The following is a 21,399-nucleotide window of genomic DNA, read 5'->3' as shown; positions in this document are numbered from 1 at the left end:
TATGATTGGTTCAGTCAAGTTTCAGGCTATTATCAGATCCCTACACTGAGAAAATAATTTAAAATTGTTAAAATATTAGATAATTATTCTGCAAAATATTTTTATTTCAAGCCCATTTGCTAATCTTAGGCTGCTAGTCACTGAGCTGAAATTTAGCATCCTGCTACTATGTGATTTTACTTAGTAATTGTAACCTTTGCTCCACATTGTATTCACCTGTAGACATTTTCCGATACTTAGGCCTGGGTCCCAGCCCCAGAGGTTCTGATTTAATTGGTTTGGTATGCAGACTAGGGATCGGAATTTTTCAAAGCTTGGCAGAGGAAGCTAATGTGCAGTCAGAATTGAGACCCACTGTAAAATGATAATTAATCAATCCAACCAGAGTGTGCATAGCCCATTACTAGGACAAGTTCATAGCTCTGTCTCAGCAAAGAAGAGAGAATAGAAATACTTAACCATTTTACACTTAGTGTAAACTATAAAACATTTCTGAAAGAAATTGAAGAAGACACAAAGAAATGGAAAGATATTCCGTGCCCTTGGATTGGAAGAATTAACATAGTTAAGATGTCCACACTTCCTAAAGCCATCTATAGATTCAATGCAATCCCTATCAAAGTTCCAACAACATTTTTCACAGAAATAGAACAAAGAATCCTAAAATTTACATGGAACAACAAAAGACCCCGAATAGCTAAAGGAATCCTGAGAAAAAAGAACAAAGCTGGAGGTATCACACTCCCTGATTTCAAAATATACTACAAAGCTATAGTAACCAAAACAGCATGGTACTGGCACAAAAACAGACACACAGATCAATGGAATAGAATCGAAAGCCCAGAAATAAACCCACACATCTATGGACAGCTAATCTTTGACAAAGGAGCCAAAAACATACAATGGAGAAAAGAAAGTCTCTTCAACAAATGGTGTTGGGAAAACTGGATAGCCACATGCAAAAAAATGAAAGTAGACCCTTACCTTACACCATGCACAAAAATTAACTCCAAATGGATTAAAGACTTGAATGTAAGACCTGAAACTGAAACTTCTAGAAGGAAACATAGGCAGTACGCTCTTCGACATCGGTCTTAGCAACATCTTTTCAAACACCACGTCTGACCGGGCAAGAGAAACAATAGAAAAAATAAACAAATGGGACTACATCAAACTAAAAAGCTTCTGTACAGCAAAGGAAACCATCAACAAAACGAAAAGACAACCTAACAATTGAGAGAAGATATTTGCAAACCCTACATCTGATAAGGGCTTAATCTCCAAAATATATAAAGAACTCATGCATCTTAACAACAAAAAAAACTAACAACCCAATTAAAAAATGGGCAAAAGACCTCAACAGACATTTCTCCAAAGAAGATATACAGATGGCCAACAGACACATAAAAAGATGTTCCAAATCACTAACTATCAGGGAAATGCAAATCAAAACTACAATGAGATATCACCTCATGCCCGTCAGAATGGCTATAATTAACAAGACAGGAAACAACATGTGTTGGAGAGGATGTGGAGAGAAGGGAACTCTCATACACTGCTGGTGGGAGTGCAAACTGGTATAGCCACTATGGAAAACAGCATGGAGATTCCTCAAAAAATCAAGGATAGAACTACCATATGATCCAGCTATTCCACTGTTGGGTATTTACCCAAAGAACTTGAAAACACCAATTTGTAAAGGTACATGCACCCCTGTGTTCATTGCAGCATTATTCACAATACCCAAGACTTGGAAGCAACCTAAGTGCCCATCAAGGGACGAATGGATAAAGAAGCTGTGGTATATATACACAATGGAATACTACTCAGCCATAAGAAACGATGAAATCCAGCCATTTGTGACAACATGGATGGACATTGAGGGTATAATGCAAAGTGAAATAAGTCAGAGGGAGAAGGTCAAATACCGTATGATTTCCTTCATTAAGTAGTAGATAATAACAACAATAAACAAACACATAGGGACAAAGATTGGATTGGTGGTTACCAGAGGGGAAGGGGGGAGGGAGGAAGGTGAAAGGGATAATTCCGTACGTGTGTGGTGATGGGTTGTAATTAGTATTTTGGTGGTGAACATGATGTGATCTATGCAGAAATAGAAGTATAATGATGTACACCTGAAATTTTTACAATGTTATAAACCAATGTTACTGCAATAAACAAAAAATTAAAAAAAAAAAGAAATACTTAACCATTTTACACTTAGTGTGTAGATAACACAGGTAAAAGATTTGTTTCTTTTCTAAATAATTCATTCCAATTATTCAAATATATACTTTGAAGCTACTAGATACATTAATATTCACACATAAAATTAGTCTGTGTGGTTTTCTTTTTTTGCTTTATACTTGGATACTTTCAAATGAGCTTTAAGATAAATTTAACAAATTCTTTAAAAAATATATATCTAATGAGTTCTATTTGGAATTGAATTAAGTTTGAAAATTAATTAATTATGGGAAGATGGTATTTTATGATATTAAGTCTCTCTATGTAAAAACATGGATGGTATTTTATTTGCAGAAATCTTTTTTATGTCTTTCCATTTTCTCAATCTTACTTTATGCTCTTTAATTAAATTTTATGATTTTTATGTGTCCTGCCTTTATTTTTAAATTCATTCATAAATATTTTCTTTTTGTTAATGTGAATGAAAAATATTTTCTCTTTCTGTTTCTAGGTGTTTTTCACTAATAACAGAGAAAAATCTCTATTTTGTATATTTATTTTATGTGCAGTTACCATATCAAATTATTTTACTAATTTATCTTATTTTTTAACTAGAGGCTCTTATGTTTTCTTGTTATAAAATATATCATCGGCAAAAAGAGAGTTTCAGCTCTTCTTTGCCAAAGTCTGTACCAATCATTTTTCTTTTCTTAAAGAATTTGCTAGAATCTCCACCATAAATATGAATAATAAAGGCTACATCAAAAATTTCTTTGTAGTTCTTTTATTGTTATTTAAATGATTTTAATGTGTTGCCACTTGGAATACTATTTGCTGTAGATTTTGCAAGATAGTTTACATTAAAATTTATTTGTTTCATATTATTCCTATTTGATTTAATTTTGACGTTAGGAACAGCCTTTAACTTTATCAAATAGTTTTTCAACAAATTAATATGGCTATATAAATTTTCTTCTTTAATTTTTGATATAATGTATTAGTTTGATAATTCCCCTCATATTGAAATACCCTTGCGTTCCTCAATAAACATTCATGGTAAATTGGTACACTGCTAAGCTATTTATAAATATTTTATTTAGACTTTCTGCTTCCATACTTATAAAGGAGAATGGTCAATAGTTTTTTCTCTTTCTCTCTCTTTTTCTTGTACTATAATTCATACATTTAACACATTTGTGTTTGAAGATATGTTGGTATTATAAAAAAATTAAGGAGAGTTCTAGATTTTTCTGGGTTTTTAAACAGTTTAAATAATACTGCAATTCTCTATTCTTTAAAAGCTAGTAGAACCATCTGGTTCTCATTCCATTTCCAGTGGTAGATTAAGCAATTTTCCAATCTTGTTATCACTAATTGGTTTATTCAAGATTTTCAATTCTTCTTCATTCCTTTGTTAGTTTATATCTTGCTAGTAAACAATTAAGTTCATGATTTTCAAATCTGTTTCCATAGATTTACATGTTATGCTGTCTTAAGATCTCATTAATAACTTCAAATTTTGTGGCTATGTTCCTTTTTTCATTTATTCTGTCTCATTTTTCCTTTGAATTTCTAAGAGGTTTACCTATTTTATTGGCTTCTTCAAAGAACAAGCTGTTGGATTATACTATATTTTCTTTATTTTTTATTTCGTTAATCTCTACTTTTACCTTTATTAACTACTTCCTTCTGGTTTCCATTGGGATAATGTGCATGTGTGTGTATGTGTGTGTGTGTTTCTAATTTAAGTGAGTTTCTTTGCTGAGTTTTGCTATAAAATACTTTTTTCTTTCATTTTTGCTAGATCTTTTATGATTTTCTCAATTGATTTGTTTTATCCATGGATTATTTAGGAGAGTGATTACTAATTTTCAGGTAGTTAGTATGTCAATGATGTTTTATTTATTTTTAACTTTATATGAACACGATCAGAGAAATTGCCTAGTAAAACTCTCTATACTTTAAAATGCATTTTTTGTGGTCAATATATGGTCAATTTTTAGCCAGTTCTTAGAAAAATTTACAAATATCATAATCGCTTGGATTTAAGGATCTTATATTTATTAAGCCAAGTTTTTAAAAAATAACAATTAAATTTCCTTGCTTATTTTTGTCTACCAGTCATGTCCAATTCTCAAAAAAACTGTAATAAAATTCTCCTAATATAATTATGTTTTATAAATTTATCCTTGTATTCCTAAATGCATTGATTTTTATCCTTAGCTGCTATTTTTGATGTATTCTAGCTTTATTATTACATTTTTCATAAACAGCACCTTTCATTATGATATAATGGCCATCTTTATCCTTATTTATTGCTTTTATAGATAAATTATTCATTCTCATATTAATACAGTTATTCCTGATTTGACTTTTGCTTGTGTGTGCCTATCATCTCTTTGCTCATCCCCTTATCTAATTGCTTAATTTGTTTTTTTGAAATATCATGTCAGTTTTGCTTTTTGAGCCAATCTTTCAATGAGTGAATTCAATTCATTTATATATTATATAATGATTTATATATATGTCTTCTATTCCTCCCATCATACTTTATTTCCTATTTTTCTTTATTGTGTTCTTGTTTTCCTTTTCCTTAATTTTGCTGATATATTTAATGGCTATTTATTTCATTTTCTTTCTTACTTTGTCATTTTTTAATGCTATTTAATTGGGTTACTGTACTTTTATTGGTTCCCTTCCTTTCTTTTTCCTAGCATCATAATCAGAAGTATATTTTTGTACTACTATCTGACAGGAAAAAAAGCTACCAATTTCCCATACTATCAACCTCTTTTTTCCATAACTTGCTACTTGCTCCACCTCAATAAGATGAAACTCTTACAATACTTTTTATTTTACCCTTTTTTATCACTATTCTTTCTGGAATAGTATTATAGTAGTCCTTGTAGCATGTCTCCTCCATTTCAAGAATCCTTATGTTATGCATTTCCAATCCACAACGTTCAGTTGTAACTATACACATATAAATACTTTTTTTTTTTTTTCTGGTGAGGAAGATTGTCCCTGAGCTAACATCTGTGCCAGTCTTCCTCTATTTTGTATGTGGGACGCCACCACAGCATGGCTTGATGAGCGGTGTGTAGGTCCACGCCCGGGGTCCAAACCCATGAACCCCGGACCGTCAAAGCAGAGTGAAAAAACTTAACCACTACACCATCAGGCTGACCCCATATACATACTTTTAAGTTCATCATCTAACACTCGTTGCCTCTGCTCATCCCCTTCACCCATGATAAGAACAGTGTTTGGATTCATTTGTTGTTTGTTAGAGTTATTTCCTGTACTGTTTGCTTCACATGATTTATATGGATGATACATACTCTAAATATTTTTATATTCTCAAATATCTTTATTTTTTCCTGGCAGATAACTGTAAACTTGGCTTGGGTTGGGCTCCAGTTCTCTCAATAGTCTGTAATTCTTTTTTTAATCATATTCTAACAGCTGAGTTTGCAGATGAGGAGCCATTCTGATTTATTTTTCTTCTGTTTTACTAATGCAACTTATAACACCAGAAAACCCTATATGGGTAACTTTTATCATAGAAAATGTAGATATTTGTCTTTCTTCATCTGAATAAGATTTTCTTCTATTAATTTTTTAATTATTGCCTCTCCTACAACTGTTTCCATTTCTGTTCATGGAGCCCTATTATTTACATTTTATGATTTATTACTATCATTTTATTATGTATTCTTTAATTACTTTATTTTACTATTTTTCATTATTCAAACTTTTCGCTCATAAGTTTTCTCTCTGTATTAAACTACTACTGTCTGCCACTATTTTGGATCTCAACATTAATCATACTTTTCTTCAGTTCATCCACAGAATAATTTGCTTCAAAAATACTACTTGAAAAAAAGTTCTGGAGAGCCCTTTTTTCTGCTGTACTTGAATTTTATTAAAGCTTTTCTTGGTTTGGTTTGGGTTTTTTTGCTCAAATTGTTTTCTGTCACCTCCAGCAGTTCTATTTCTCTGGATGCCTGTTTTGTAATCTCAGGCATTAGAGGGCTCATCAACTGTTCAGCGTCTCCTCGACGTCTTATGGACAAACTGACAAGCTTTGGGCTCCACGTTGGTCTGAGCCCACAGCCTTAGGCTGCCTCTGCCTGTCAGACCTCTCCCATGGCCTAAGATTAGTCTCACAGTCAGACAGCTCCTAGCCATCTCCAGATGTCCTGAAGGAGCAGATGGATTCATTATCGGGGTAGAAGGAACATGAGAAATGCTCATATGAAGTTACCATCTTTACTCTTTGAATCTCTTTTTTAATTTTTTTTATTAGGTTAACTAACAATTTATCTATTGTTCTGTTTTTTCAAATAAACAGCTCTTGAATGTATTATTTGTATCCTTTGTTTCTAATTTCACCTTTTATCTTCATTGGTTCTTTCCTTCTGCTCTCCTTGTTTGGTTGCCTTTTTAAAAGTTCTTCCATTGGACATTTATTTTGAACTTAGCCATTTATTTTCATTCTTTCTTGTTTTGTAATGCAATTATTATGCTATGATTTGGGGATAAAGACAAATTTCACCTTTCTAACTAACTTACTTTAGTTGATCTCCTAAATCATAATAGACCATTTTTTCTTAAATGTTAAATTTTGGATATTTTTACCATTTTGATAGAATGTTTTCATTATATTCTGGGCTTTTTCTAGGTCTATTATTAATTTTAATGTTACTGTATTGATGCCAGAGAATTGTGCTATACTATCTATCAATTTTCTCATTCTACTGAGACCTGCATTGTAGCCCAAAATTTGACCAAATTTTGATACGCTCCATGGACACTAGAGGAGTCCTGCATCAGACAGAAATGGGCTGTCACTAACACCCTGCCATGCTCAGTCACTGACTAAGAGCAGTCTGGGTTAGCCTGGCCTCAGATTCACAGGGGTGGTAGCTCAAGACTACAGTCAATTATGCTCCCACAGCAGGTTCTCATGTAGGAGATCTGAATGGTGCATCTCCGTGACCATCACAGCCAAAGCTTAATTTAAGTATAAAATTTAAAGCCATGGGCCAGCCCCATGGCTTAGCTGTTAAGTGCACATGCTCCGCTGCTGGCGGCCCGGGGTTCGGATCCTGGGCGTGCACCGACGCACCGCTTCTCTGGCCATGCTGAGGCCGTGTCCCACATACAGCAACTAGAAGGATTTGCAGCTATGACATACAACTATCTACTGGGGCTTTGGGGGAAAAAATAAATAAATAAAAATTATAAAAAAAAAAAATTTAAAGCCATACCTTTAGACATTCTAAGAAGAGAAATGTCTGAAAAATATCATCAATAAATAAGTTTATTTTGTTCTTTCCCTATAAAGTTTTTGTCCCCACTCCTCTACAGATATATGTGATTTTTGTATTAAGTTGAACACAAACTTGGGAAATTCTTCTTCTGCTGAACCTTATAAAGTCTCCGTGAAAACCTCTCTCAAGTTTGAGGCATGTTCAGAGTAGAACATTACCTGACCTTCAAGTGTCCAGCATGTGGCCAATAACACCATTTAGAATTCTGATAGGAACAGTTAAAGAAGTGTTGACTGCTTAAGAAGACTCACAGGACCGCAAATGGCAATGCTTACAAATCTACAAGAAAACAATACAATGATGACCACGTAAAGTAAGGATATGCATCACAGCCAAACGCTGTCTCTGAGCAAGGCATCCAATTGTCTTTCCTCTGTAAGGGCCGTACCCGATGCCTTTTCATTCTCAGCCAGAATCACTAACATGTGCACAGAACACATCTAAACCAGAGAGCCCAAAATGGTGTCTCAAGTTTCCTATATTCTGCTGATCATGTAGGCATATTCTTGCTACATAATCAGCTGCAACAGCAGAGACTTACAGGGTCTCACTGAGACCATATGCAAATCATCAGTCTCAATGTTATCAATAAGTAATGCCGACAAACTGGTACAAGTCTCCTCAGACCCATGGTTACAAAGCAACACTATAAATCAGTATGCTTCATGCCTTGACCAGGGGACGGGACTGCAGAGGCGCAATTCTTATTTCAGTAGAACAGCTCAGGAGAATTCCAGGCCTGTTAGAGTTAATTCTCACAGCACAGTCCACCCTCCTGACCTGTGGTCAAGACCTTTTTATGACAAAATAATCACTCTTAGTTTGACAGTAATACTTGCCTTATAACATTGCATATCAGCCAAACATCATATCAACAATAATAATGCATATAGAGATTCCAAGCATTTGTAATAATTAGTGAAGGACTGATATAGATTTAAACAGGCAGTTGAATCATCCAATAATGCCAGAACAGACTATATCTTTTTTACCAACTTTACACTTCATAGTATACATCTACTGAATGATCAATAACTATAATCAATCTATCGTTAATCAAGTCTAAATTTTCTTCAAGCCAATTTTCTTCCACAGGAAAATTGTTCTGAGGAGTCTTTAATTCAATCTTGGAATACATTTGATCATCAATAATATTATCATAAGATTTTTTTTAGCTTCTATAATATTAATTTTATCCACAATTCCTCTATTACACTATAGAACAGTATCATGTAGTACTGTAAATAGTTGGTTGCTATAAAAACCGGACATAATTACTGTATAATTACTTTGTTCCCTCTAAAAATCTACCTTTTGGGGCCGGCCCGGTGGCGCAAGCGGTTAAGTGCGCGCGCTCCGCTGCGGCGGCCCGGGGTTCGCTGGTTCGGATCCCGGGCGCGCACCGACGCACTGCTTGGTAAGCCATGCTGTGGCGGCGTCCCATATAAAGTGGAGGAAGATGGGCACCCATGTTAGCCCAGGGCCGTCTTCCTCAGCAAAAAAGGAGGAGGATTGGCGGATGTTAGCTCAGGGCTGATCTCCTCACAAAAAAAAAAAAAAAAAAAAAAAAAAAAAAAAAAAATCTACCTTTTACCATATACCATATATTTTAGGAGTATAGGTTAGAGGCCATGTCTCTGTCATTTCAGGATTCTGTAGTCAAATCTCTTTTCTCAAATCCCATGATTTGACAGATGAGGATTCTCAGTGAGAGGGGGCTTGCAACAGGGACCATACATCTCCAATGGAAAACACTCTAGTCCTGTTTAAGATTTGTCAAATACCCACAAGTTGCACAATAGGAAAAGAATGGTTAGCACTGAGTTATGGCACTAAAGCTATTAAAGTAAACTACAACAGGCTACCTTCTCCATACACTTAAATATTTCCATACACTAGGTGGCCCACAAATTGCATAAATGCATATTCTGGTCTTCTGCTGTGACCCTAGCCATAGTGCCTGAGATACCTCAGACACCATTTGAATTATGATATCTAATAACCCAGCTTATGTTGACATGCAAGCTCATTCCCATCACTGGGTTTGAGCATGTTATCTTAGTGTCTGCTCTAATTGTAAGGCCTATTTTTCCAGAACCACGTTATCATTTCAGGTGACTTGCCATTTTTGTCCTTCCTCTTGGAATATGTTCTCAAGGCCACGGCTCACACTAGGAAAACTTTTACATCAATACGTCTTTCCTCACTAAAAGTAAATTCCACCTGGCCAATTACTTTTAGCACAATTCATAATTCTTTTGAAGCTCTCTTATTTTGAGTAGAACAATATTGTTCCATCCACCAGATGTGCTGTTTCCATTGAGTATTAACTGCTTCGTACAAATGGAAAGTAAATTCTTTTAGAGCAAATCTGCTGTCAACAAATTTTCTTATTTTCCCTTCAGCTGAGAATGTCTTTATTTTACCTTCATTCCTGAAGTTTATTTTCAATGAATTCTGAGGTGATGGTTTTTTGTTTTTGTTTCCGTTTTCTTAGCACTTGAACTGTATCATGCCGTTTATTTCTGGCCTTCATGGTTTCTGATGACAAATATGCTGTCAATCAAATCTTAGTTTCGCTAAAGGGAAAGCATCATTTTTCCCTGGCTGCTTTCAAGTTTTTCCTTTGTCTTTAGTTTTCAGAAGTTTTTTTGTTTCTGGGAATAGATTTCATTGGGTTCACCATATTTGGGATTCACTGAGTTTTACCACTTTGGGGAAGTTTTCAGCTATTATTGCTTCCAATATTTTTTAGCACCATACTCTTTCTCCTTTCCTTCGGAGATACTGCCATGAACATTTAACATTTAATATTTGTCCCACAGGTCCCTAAGGCTCTGTTCTTTTTTTTTCAATCTTTTTTCTCTCCATTCTATTGATAACTTCTATTAATCTATCTTAAAGATGACTGACTCTTTCCCCTATCATCTCTGCTATTGAGCCTATCTAGTGAATTTTTTATTTCAATTATTGTTTTTTTTCCATTCTAAAATTTCCATTTAGTTCTCCTTTACATCTCACATTTCTTGACCGAGACTTTCTATTGTTCTGTTCATTTCAAGGGTGCTCATGATTGCTTAACGAAGCATTTTTAAAAAGCTGTTGTAATGTCTTTGTCAGATAATTCCACATCTGTGTCATCTTGGCATTGGAGTCTCTTGATTGTCTTTTCCCATGCAAGTTGCGATTTCTCTGGTTCTTTGATGCTGAGTAATTTTGGATTGTATCCTGGACATTTTGAACATTATGTTATGAGACTCTAGGTCTTATTTAAATCCTGTGCAGAATGTTGATATTTTGTTTTAGCACACAATTGACCGAATTTAAGTTCCAACCTTCATTCTGTGGTCTGTAGGTCCAATGCCAGTTTAGTTTTCAAAGCCTTGATAGTGCTACTTGTATAGATCCTATATGTGCATCACCCATTGAGCAGCATGGGACCTGGTCAATGGTCTGTATGTTTGTTCAGCTCTCAATCTTTGGTACACTCAGGAACAAATCTGTGCACTCACATCTCAGGGGTGAGCTCAGGAGTGTGTATACAACGTTATGGGATCACTTTCCCAAGCTCTTTCCTTTCTCCTGAGTACTTTTCAGTTCCCTGGGGCTCCTTTTTATGGTCTTCTAGTCAGAAAGTGTTGATTTCTTTTTAACCTGGCTCAGCTGCACACTGCAACAGCCATGCCCATGTCCAGGGCCAATTTTTTAAGAATTGTCAAGTACTCACAAGTTGCACAATAGGAAAAGAATAGCTAGTTCTGAGTTGTGGCACTAAAACTATTAAAGTACACTACAATAGGTTACATGCTTCAGTTAAGGAGGACGAAACTTTGGTTTCGAACACCATCACTCCCCCCGCGACACACACACACACAATATGTTAGGCACTATAACAGTTGTCTAACTTGCATAGTGTCAATTAATTCTTGTACCATTCCAACAAGTTGGTAGAGTAATGTCTGCTATAAAACAATATATGCTTTTTCAAAAAATCTTATGTTCTGCATTGCACACAAAACAGTACAGCTTATGGGACTATAGGGTAAAGGGCTAACCAGCGAAAGCCTGTGCCACTTTCTAAGCAGTACACTAAAAAAAATAATTCTAATTAAAATGCTAGCACAGTTAAAAAGTTACATTAAATCCCATAAGTAAGGAACTACTATAGCAAATATAGGACTTAAAAAAAAAGTAAAATATAGTTTGATGGGAGAAGGTATGAGGAATTATTGAGGTGGCTGTGTTATAAAGATGAGGGCAAAATGCACCAGTATTAAGGGAGAGCTTCATAAAAAGCATTTCCAAGACAAAGCATGTCACCAAGAAGAACAATGTGGGGTGAACTGATTTTGTATACAATACCGTCCTACATATTACAATATTACACATTTCTTTAATGAGTAAAGCAGAATTCTGCTGTATTAGCATACTTTGCATTCAACTGCTATTACTTTTGGCTAAAAACTTATATGATAGAAGAAACTGCATTTGAACCAGTGGAACTTCTTTTTATACTAAATCATTCTGCTATTTAAAATCACATATGAGCTGATTGCAATAAAAGTACACATTGTATCAGAATAGACTAGACTACAATTTTACCTATTTTACAGCTCTTAAATATTAAATTATATGGCCTCCAATAATTTTTTTAAAAATTATCAACAATTTTGTCAATTAAAATTGTGACTGGGTATAACATTCAAATTGCTATTGGCCTATGACAGTCAGCAGATAGATATATAACTTCCAAATTAAACTATGATGACTATTCTTAGGATGAAAGTAGGGCAGAAGATGTGACTGTCATAAAGTTTAGCAAGTCTTTTGATAAACTTAGCAATCGAACATCAAAATAATGACCAGTGTCTTACTGACAAATGGCTATCAAGATAAATGTGTTTTGTGTCAAAATCATAAATTCTTAAAGAAATTTCAAGAAGTCAGTCAAAGTAGTAGGTGTTCTACAAGGCCAACATCAACATTTAATGCAGAGGTCAACAAACTTTTTTGGTAAAGGGCCAAATAGTAAACATTTTTAGCATTGTGGGCCATATGGTCTCTGTTGCAACTACTCAAATCTGCCATTGCAGTGTGAAAGCAGCCATAGACAATATGTAAATAAATGAGCATGGCTGTATTCCAATAAAACTTTTTTAGAAAACAGGCAGCAAGCCAGATTTAGCCCATGGGCTATAGTTTGTAACCCCTGATTTAGAGAGTAAGCCATAAAGTGGTTTATTTAACTCTCCTGGGTTCATAAAGAGCACTATAATGATAAAATCCTTACTACTTGACTCAGTGCTAGCAGATTTAAGTAGAATCATATGCTGCTAATTGGGAAAGGACCAATATTGGTGTCATGACAACAGTGTGACTGGGAGCCATGCCGCATTAAATGCAAACTATTTTAAATGATGTGCACTGTATAATAACGGATAAATTATCAATTATATCCCCATAATGCTTAGTAAAAGAAGTGGTCATCCTAATTCCATATAACCATTAATGTATTATAGAATAAATTAACCATAGTTCTAACACATAACAAGCAATTAAGTTATTATACTTATAAAATGATTTTTTAAAAGGCATATCAAATATTCTCTCTCACTCATTTTGGATATATACACATATATGTCCATAATTACGTATGGATAAAGGATATTCAAAAAAATCCAGTCATATTTATTTCTATTTATTAATAGCTCCAAATTAACCAATTAATTCAATTAAAACTGAAATTTAAACGGTCATAGTTGTTAATAACCTGAAGAGGAAATAATTCCTCTATTTAGAACAGATTCCAACAAGTATATTTTTCTACCAGAAATATCAAAGTGATGACAGAAAAGAAAAATCAATATTTTCCAATTCTAAAACCATTAAAAATCACCTTTTGGAAAAACATTTAACTATTTGGGAAAAGGTTCATGATATGAAAATACATAAGGAAATCACTATAGCTTTAGTATTTTCAAATGACTTTACTGACTCAGGCATAATAAAAAAGTTGAGGAAAGAATTGCTTCTCATTACTCACTAGAAAAAGAGAACTGAAGAACTAAGAGCACCTGGCCCATGCCTCAGAAATGCCTCGGCCTGCCAGCCTACTCCTACTTGATTTTTTGCTTTCTGTTTGTCCACTAACCCGACCTACGCGGGTATGGAAGACATATACGCTGACTGAAGAATGAGAATAAAAGGTTTCTATTCTCCTAGGAAAAGACTGACTGTCCTTCGGCCATAGAAACAAGTAACCATTGATCCAAGTGATCAGTAACAGCTTCAGCCCAGCACACATGTCTCTATGCTTTGTTCAGAGAAACTGTGTCCTACAAGCACAGCTCTCTCGTGATTCGTAAGCAATTAAATCGGCCTTCTGTTTAAGATCCTGAGTCGTGGCCTCTTCCTTCAACAGGTGGCTCCTGTTAAATTAGAAGAAAAAAGGCAGGAAAGAAAGAAAGCTTGTTTGCTTGCTATTCTCTTCTACTCATCATTTACAAAGATAAAACTCTTCAAGGAGCTCTCTGTCCCTTCAGATGCTACATTTTCTCTGTGAGCTGTTTCATTCTTTCCCACAATCAGATATTCCATAATATATCCAAAATCTGCCTCTGGCATTCCAGTTTCACATGTCCAGTTTTTAAATGGATATATCCACTGGATGTTCATTCAACAAATACCTTTTGAATATTTGCTATACGCTCTTGACTTTTATATATGCTTGGGCAACATCCAGTCATAGAATTTCTCACGAGTATTTCACATTTAATAGCTGAAATCATCTCACGTCTGTGTTCCCTCCAGTTTCCTATCATGGTAAATGGAGTCTCTAAACATAGAGTTTCTCAAAGCTGAAAACTGAAAGTCATTTTTGACCCTTTCCTCTACTTACACTTCTACGTCATACCAATCATCAAGTCCTATTGATGCTACCACATAATTACGTTTCAAATCAATACACTGTACTCCATTCCTATCCCTCTCACAAGTGTAAGTTAGAGGGATCTCTTAAAATCTGGGCATGCCACATGCTCAATTCAAACACTTTCATAGAACTCTATTGCTCTTAAATTAAGTCTCACATTCTTAAGAGGATCGTACAGACGCTCCTCTTTTTCCTCTAGGTTCCGTTGTTCCTCTCTCAGCCCTTAAAATGTGAGACTCTTGTCTCTTTTGCCTGAAGTTTCCTCACAGGCTGTTTCCTCTGCCTAAAACACTCTTTCCCTCAATCTTGTATTTGCAAATTCCTAATTCTCTTTCAGGTCTCAGCTTAAGTTTTATTTTTTCAGAAAGATTTTCCCTGAACTGAGAGCCTGCATGGAGTCTTCTTGCTTTATTCTGCATAGAATTCTGTATTTCCCCTCGTATTACTCATCAGATGTGTCATTATTTGTTCAAAGTTTATTTTCCAGGGAAAATGTTCATATTGTGTACTGAAGTACTTCAGCGCTTCACATTCTTGGCACATAGTAGGGGCTTTATACTTACTAAATAGATGAGTAATGCTTATATAGAACCTGCATATAACACACACAAAAAAAGTCAGAACAAGAGGAGTGGTTGCTCTGCCAGAGCAGTTAAAAATGTTGTGGGGCTAAGTAAAGTTGTGTCGCCACATTTCTCACCACTTCCCTAATTTTTACAATTAATGTCTTCATGATCTTGTAGTCTTTTGGGACAGACACACACACACACACACACACACAACACTACTACCAACACAGAATGTAGCTTACACAGTTTTGGAATCTTGAATAAAAAGTGGCCTAAATATGCAATATACAATTTATACACAATAGATTTACTTATTACATATTAAGGTTTACATACAATAAATCTTACTAGCTGACTTTTGCTGGAAAGACAAGCAACACAGCAGGAATTCTAAAACTAAAGTGATCAGCTTTGGTGCAAACTCACCAAATTTCAAGTGATTTGAAAATAACTGCCACACAAGTTTCCTTGGAGTACATTTTGCAGTTTTATGTGTACACTTAAAGGCAGCAGTGTCAGATCTGAGTAATTGATGGGTGATTTTTGTGGATGCCTGGTTATTACTGCCTTAAATTTTTTTAAGCTTAAATCTCAAGTTATAGCAACTATAATTTAATTTAAGGGGAAGAACTTTGGGCCATTAATTATCCATTTGTCCATTAACGAGATTTACAGCAACTTTCTAAAGAGTATCTGGCCTGTCCAGAAGTCCTCCTTCGGCTCACCAAAAAGCAAAGACAGCCTGGTCTTCTCCTCAGACATATATTCTTTTTAGGCTCCTAGGCTTCCACCTAATGTGTTTATTGTACACCGTTCTATATGCCCACTAGTTTTTTGGACTTATCACAGCATATGTCACACTGCATTACAACTGTCTATTTTTCTATTTTCCCCAGTAGTTAAGCATTTCTGAAGATAGAGTCAATTTCTGTCTTCCTTACAATTGCATTTTAATTTTCTAGAACAGAAAAGTGACATAGTGCAGGTACTCATTAAAATCAGTTGGATGGCTCTAGTGAATAAGATGATTATATGAAAAACTGTGTCAATGCAGTATGATACAACTTCATGCATAAATATTCAATTCAAGTGGCCAATTAAAATATATTTATACAATAACTTACATGTTCTTATGTTGGGAAAATACAAAAATAATAGCAGATAAAATAGGTATTTTCAATGATTTTATGTGCATGCCATATTCAAAAATGAATAAATTATGTTTTTTGCATGGCAGAGTGTCAGATTTTAGGCATAAAATCAAATATACTGGTATTTTAAAAGCTAAGTGAAAACTTATAGCACTTTAATTTTATTCACTTTGCTTTAATAAATGAAATCATCTGTTTTCACCAGATGTTGGAATACTATCATATTGTGCCAAGGATCTGATCTTAAAATTGACGAAAAGGAGCAAGTTAAAGGTTAAAGCCTATAGATCACAATAACACTTATGAGGAAAAAATACCCTAATTTTAAACAGAGACCTATGACCATTTTTATAAAGATGGGAATTCTGAAACTACCTCCTCCAGAGATTTTAGCCAACTGAATAATTTACTACAGTAGTCCCCAGTTATCTGCGTGGGATAAGTTCCAAGACCCCCAGTGGGTGCCTGAAACCTCGGATAGTACTGAACCCTACATATACTATGTTTTTTCTTCTACATACATATCTATGATAAGGTTTAATTTATAAATTAGGCACAGTAAGAGATTAACAACAATGACTAATAATAAAATAAAACAATTATAACAATATACTGTAATGAAAGCTACCATAGATCTTAGTAACCTCAGCAGAGGATTTTTTTTCTTTCCTTATTAAGTCGTTTCACTTAAAGGAAGCACTTTACGGTTTCTCTTTGGCATATCCAAACGGCCAGCATCACTACTTTTGCACTTGGGGGCCATTATTAAGTAAAATAAGGGTTACTTAAACACCAGCACTGCAATACCACGATAGACAATCTGATAACCAAAACAGCTACTAAGGGACTAATGGGCGGGTAGTGTATACAGTGCGGACACGCTGGATAAAGGGATGATTCACATCCCAGGTGGGACAGAGTGAGACAGCGTGAGATTTCATCATGCTACTCAGAACAGCATGCAATTTAAAACTTACGAATTATTTATTTTCGGAATTTTCCATATAATATTTCCAGACTGCGTTTGACTGTGGGTAACTGGAATTGCAGAAAGCGAAACCGTGGATAAGGGGGGACTACTGTATGTAGTTTTTCAGAAATTTCTCATTATAAGAAAGATTTTTGAAATGTAGTCAAATAACCTAGTGAATATAGCTAGTTAAAATCAGAAATCCTAATGTTTATCTTATTAATTTTTTGAGGCAGGAAAGTGTCTCCTTAGCAACGGTTGCATTTTCAGATGAGCCAAATGGGAAATCTTGGTGCAGGTAGATTCAAAAATCTATTAACAATTCTGATACATGCTACCTGAATGAACTTTGAAAACATTGCGCTAAGTGAAATAAGCTAGACACAAAAGGACAAATATTGTGTGATTCCACTTATATGAGGTACCTAGTAGAGTCAAATTCATAAAGACAGAAAGTAGAATAAAGATTACTGGGGAGTTACTGTTTAATGGATATAGAATTTCAGTTTGGGATGATTAAAACATTCTAGAGAGGGATAGTGGTGATAGTGGCACAACAATGTGAATGCACTTAATGCCACTGAATTGTACACTTAAAAATGTTAAACTTTATGTATATTTTACCACAATAACAATAAATAATAATTTTTTAAATTCTATTAACATATACTAAGAAATTAAAACTACTCATTTCATAACTGTCTGTTCACAGCCAATGTCCGATCCAGAATTTTTTGCTGGGATAATTAGAATGGTCAAGGGAAGCCAGAAGTAGAGGTGAAATCATTCTGGCTTATTAATGGAAGTCATCAGTGCCACAATTTGTTGATTAGTAGTTATTTGTTTGATTGATTCTCCTGAACATTTGAACTATTTTCCAGACCTTTCTTTTTTTAACCAGACACACAGGCCACTGGTTGATGAAGTCTTTCAAAACACTTGAGGACAGCTGCTAGAAAGGAATAATCAGGGTAAGGCAGGGAGGAAAAGAGCAACTAATCAATAAGTCACAGAATCAGAGGGCAGACCATGGTTAGTATGTTCCAAGGGTGTGTGATATCCAATCACATAGATCAGGAGAGAAGACAGAGGATGGTGAGCTAGTTATTCTGGAGCTGACTGGATGCACAACAGAATGAAGATGATAATCAGATTTTCAACTTATCAAATACAAAATTAAAATCAGTTAATGTGGTCATGGTATAAACCCCTTACTTTTCTCTTCCAATTTAGCCTGCTCTCTGAAATTTTTCTCTTTCCATGCCTTATGTTTTCCTGCGGTCAGAGACTCACGTAGCTTATCTTCAAGGCTGTACTCACTAAGAGTGGCCGATCACAGGTTTGCTCTCCAAAAAGCTGAATCTCCGTGTGTTCACTAGTCCCACCCCTTCGCTTGACTCAAAGGCTTATTCAAGTTCTCCAAAGCATCGTAGGGCCTTATTATTCCTTTCCATCTTGAGAATATTTTTAAAAATCCTGAATATGGGATATATGGGTGAGCTGTTATTTTCAGTTTCTAAAAGGATAAAAAGCTAGTACCTTGACAATAGAAAATTCTTCATAAAGATTAAACCCACTATATATGCATGCAAATTAAAGATCCATCACTCACCAGCAATATGATGATAGAAAAACTGTTTAAGATTTTCTGTGCCTCAGTTTCATCTGTAAAATGGTAAGAATTACACCCATCTCACTGGTTTGTTGTGAGAAATAAATGAAGTTTCACAAACAGACCATTTAACACAGTGCCAGGTATGCTCTGAGCAGTCAGTCAATGTTAGCTAGTAATTTTTAAGACTAATTGGTTATAGTTTCCCTTATCTTTCATTACACACTAAACTGACTAGTTATTTTAGCCAATGTGGCGAATCTGATATGGGCATGTAGTTAGAGTTAAGGGGTGAAGAGAGAGGACAGTATCAAACTTTGGGGGACCAAGCAAACAAAAGACTGATAGGAGTGTAACCTTTGGTTCACAAGGACCTCAGCCTCAGATTCCGGTGTTGAAATTGAGATACATCTTTGTTACCAATATTCTCTGATGACTGTCTTATGGGCAAAATGTAATTATTTTTCTCTTTCTGCAGAGAAAGTGACATCAAAAGTCAAAGGAGATGGGTTAACTGAGAAAATAATTTGAGAAAACAATTCAGTGAGTGTAAAATCTTAATAGATTTGGGGTTTCTGCACTGAATTTGGTAATATTCACATGTCTTCATAAGAAAATTGTGAGATTTCATCAGAAAAAATGGGTTGGCCACAGCTCTGACAGGTAATTAATAATAGTAATTGTCTTAACTATAAAAATAAGTTCTCATGTTACTTGTAGTAAACTTTAATAGGAATTTCAAGATGCAATCTAAGCGTAGATCTTCATCTTTTATCAAAGTTTTAACTTATTTTTGTCAAATGGATCTCTCAAGTACCAATTTACTTTTTTTACTTTTTATTATGAAAAGTTTAAAAAACCCACACATAAGTAAAGAACACAATGAGCTATCATGTACGCATTACCAATCCTCAACAACCACCAACTCAACCATGTTATCATTACCATGGCCCCCAAATTAATAGTAATTTCTTACTGTTATCAAATTTCTAAACAATGCTTAAATTTTCCCAATGGTCATATACTTACAGTTTTTTTGAAACGGGATCCTAATAAGGCCCATACATTTTAATAGATTGTCACATCCTGTCTATTTTCATCTATAGCCTATCTCACTGTCTCTTTTTTTTCCTTGAAAGTTATTTGTTGAAGAAACCAGGCACTTCTTGCTGTAGAGGTTTTCCAGTTGGATTTTGCATGCCAGTCATAATCATTTACTTTTATTTCAGACACCAGGAATTATCTTCATGCATTATCTCCAAATTCCAATATTAAATGAGGATAAACTACTTCAGTCAGGTAAGTAACTACACATTTAAATTTCTATGCATTTCTTAACATATATAGAGAGAGAGAGAACAGTGCTCTTCAGGCTTCATTGGCCAGAGAGTAAACATATAAGGTCATTTTCTCCTAATATTCAAACTACAATAACTTGGAGTGCCCACAATCTAAACACAAGACTGTACTCGTCTTTACAATGTCTCCTAGATATTTTTAGAGTCCTTAAAGATGCTTTCCCCTTGTACTTAATAACAGAAGCCACTCAGGCTTATTTGTTCCAGCCTTTCCTTAAGACGTAACAAGAACCATTGTCTCTTGTTTCCAACAGCTGTGGGACTACTGACCTTCCTCAAGATGCTGCCACTCCCACCATGCTGTTCCCCAAATGTTTGTAAGGTTGAACGATGGGGAGAAGATAATGGTCTCCTCTTTGCTGCTCAATCCCCTGGTGTGCAACAGCAGTTCAGAGATGAAGCTGCAACTTCAAGATTTTATTGAATGCTCTGCTATAAAGGAAGCCAGAAAACATAAAGAATAAATTATTACCCCACATAATTATTCTTAGAGCTTACAGGTCAAGTTATATCTTCATCTTTCTTTGGAGACATTCCCTGTCTACTTTTCAGTCTACTTCCAATAGGTTTGACCCTTTCCTCACAACATATAGAAAATTAATTTGACATGGATCATATATCTAAACACAAAAGCTAAAACTATGAAGATTTTAAAAGAAAATATATAGAACATCTTTGTAAACTTGGAATAAGAAAAGACTTCTTAAAGGGAACTCAAACAACTCAAACTATTGCAGAAAAAAGATAAATTGGATTTATCAAAATTAAAAATGTCTACTCATTAGAAAATAATACCTTAAGAAAATTTTTTAAAAAGTTAGGAATTTATCTAAAATATATAAAGAACTTCTACAACTGAATAACAAAAAGTCAAATAACCCAATTTTTTTAATGAGCAAACCCTTAATAGACATTTCGCAAAGGAAGATATATGAATAAACAATAAACACATAAAAAGTTGCCCCAAATCATTAATTAATAGGGAAATGTATATTAAAATCACAATGAGGTAACAGTTCATGTCTTAAAGAATGGCTAAAACTAAAAAGATTTAAAATACAACTTTTCGTGAGAATGTAGAATAACTACAAGTCTTATTCATACATTGCTGAGTGATAGTGTAAAATTATCAACCATTTCAAGAATATGTTTGGGAGTGTGTTATAAAGTTAAATATACAATTACTCAAATTATCTAGCACTTTCACTCCTAGATATTTACCCCAGAGAAATGAAAACATATTTTTTTTACAATAAGACTTGTATAAGAATATTTATAGTAG

The 21,399-nt window shown here is 34.5% G+C and overlaps 1 pseudogene; it reads left to right on the top strand.

Annotated features, from left to right (window-relative positions):
• LOC131410460 (small ribosomal subunit protein uS2-like) overlaps nt 1–20,541 on the top strand; it is a 56,198-nt pseudogene extending 35,657 nt beyond the window's left edge.
• Nucleotides 20,542–21,399: the final 858 nt, after the last annotated feature.

Source organism: Diceros bicornis, chromosome 10, assembly GCF_020826845.1.
Source record: "Diceros bicornis minor isolate mBicDic1 chromosome 10, mDicBic1.mat.cur, whole genome shotgun sequence".
Taxonomy (NCBI): domain Eukaryota; kingdom Metazoa; phylum Chordata; class Mammalia; order Perissodactyla; family Rhinocerotidae; genus Diceros; species Diceros bicornis.
This window is presented reverse-complemented; position numbering and strand designations above follow the sequence as displayed.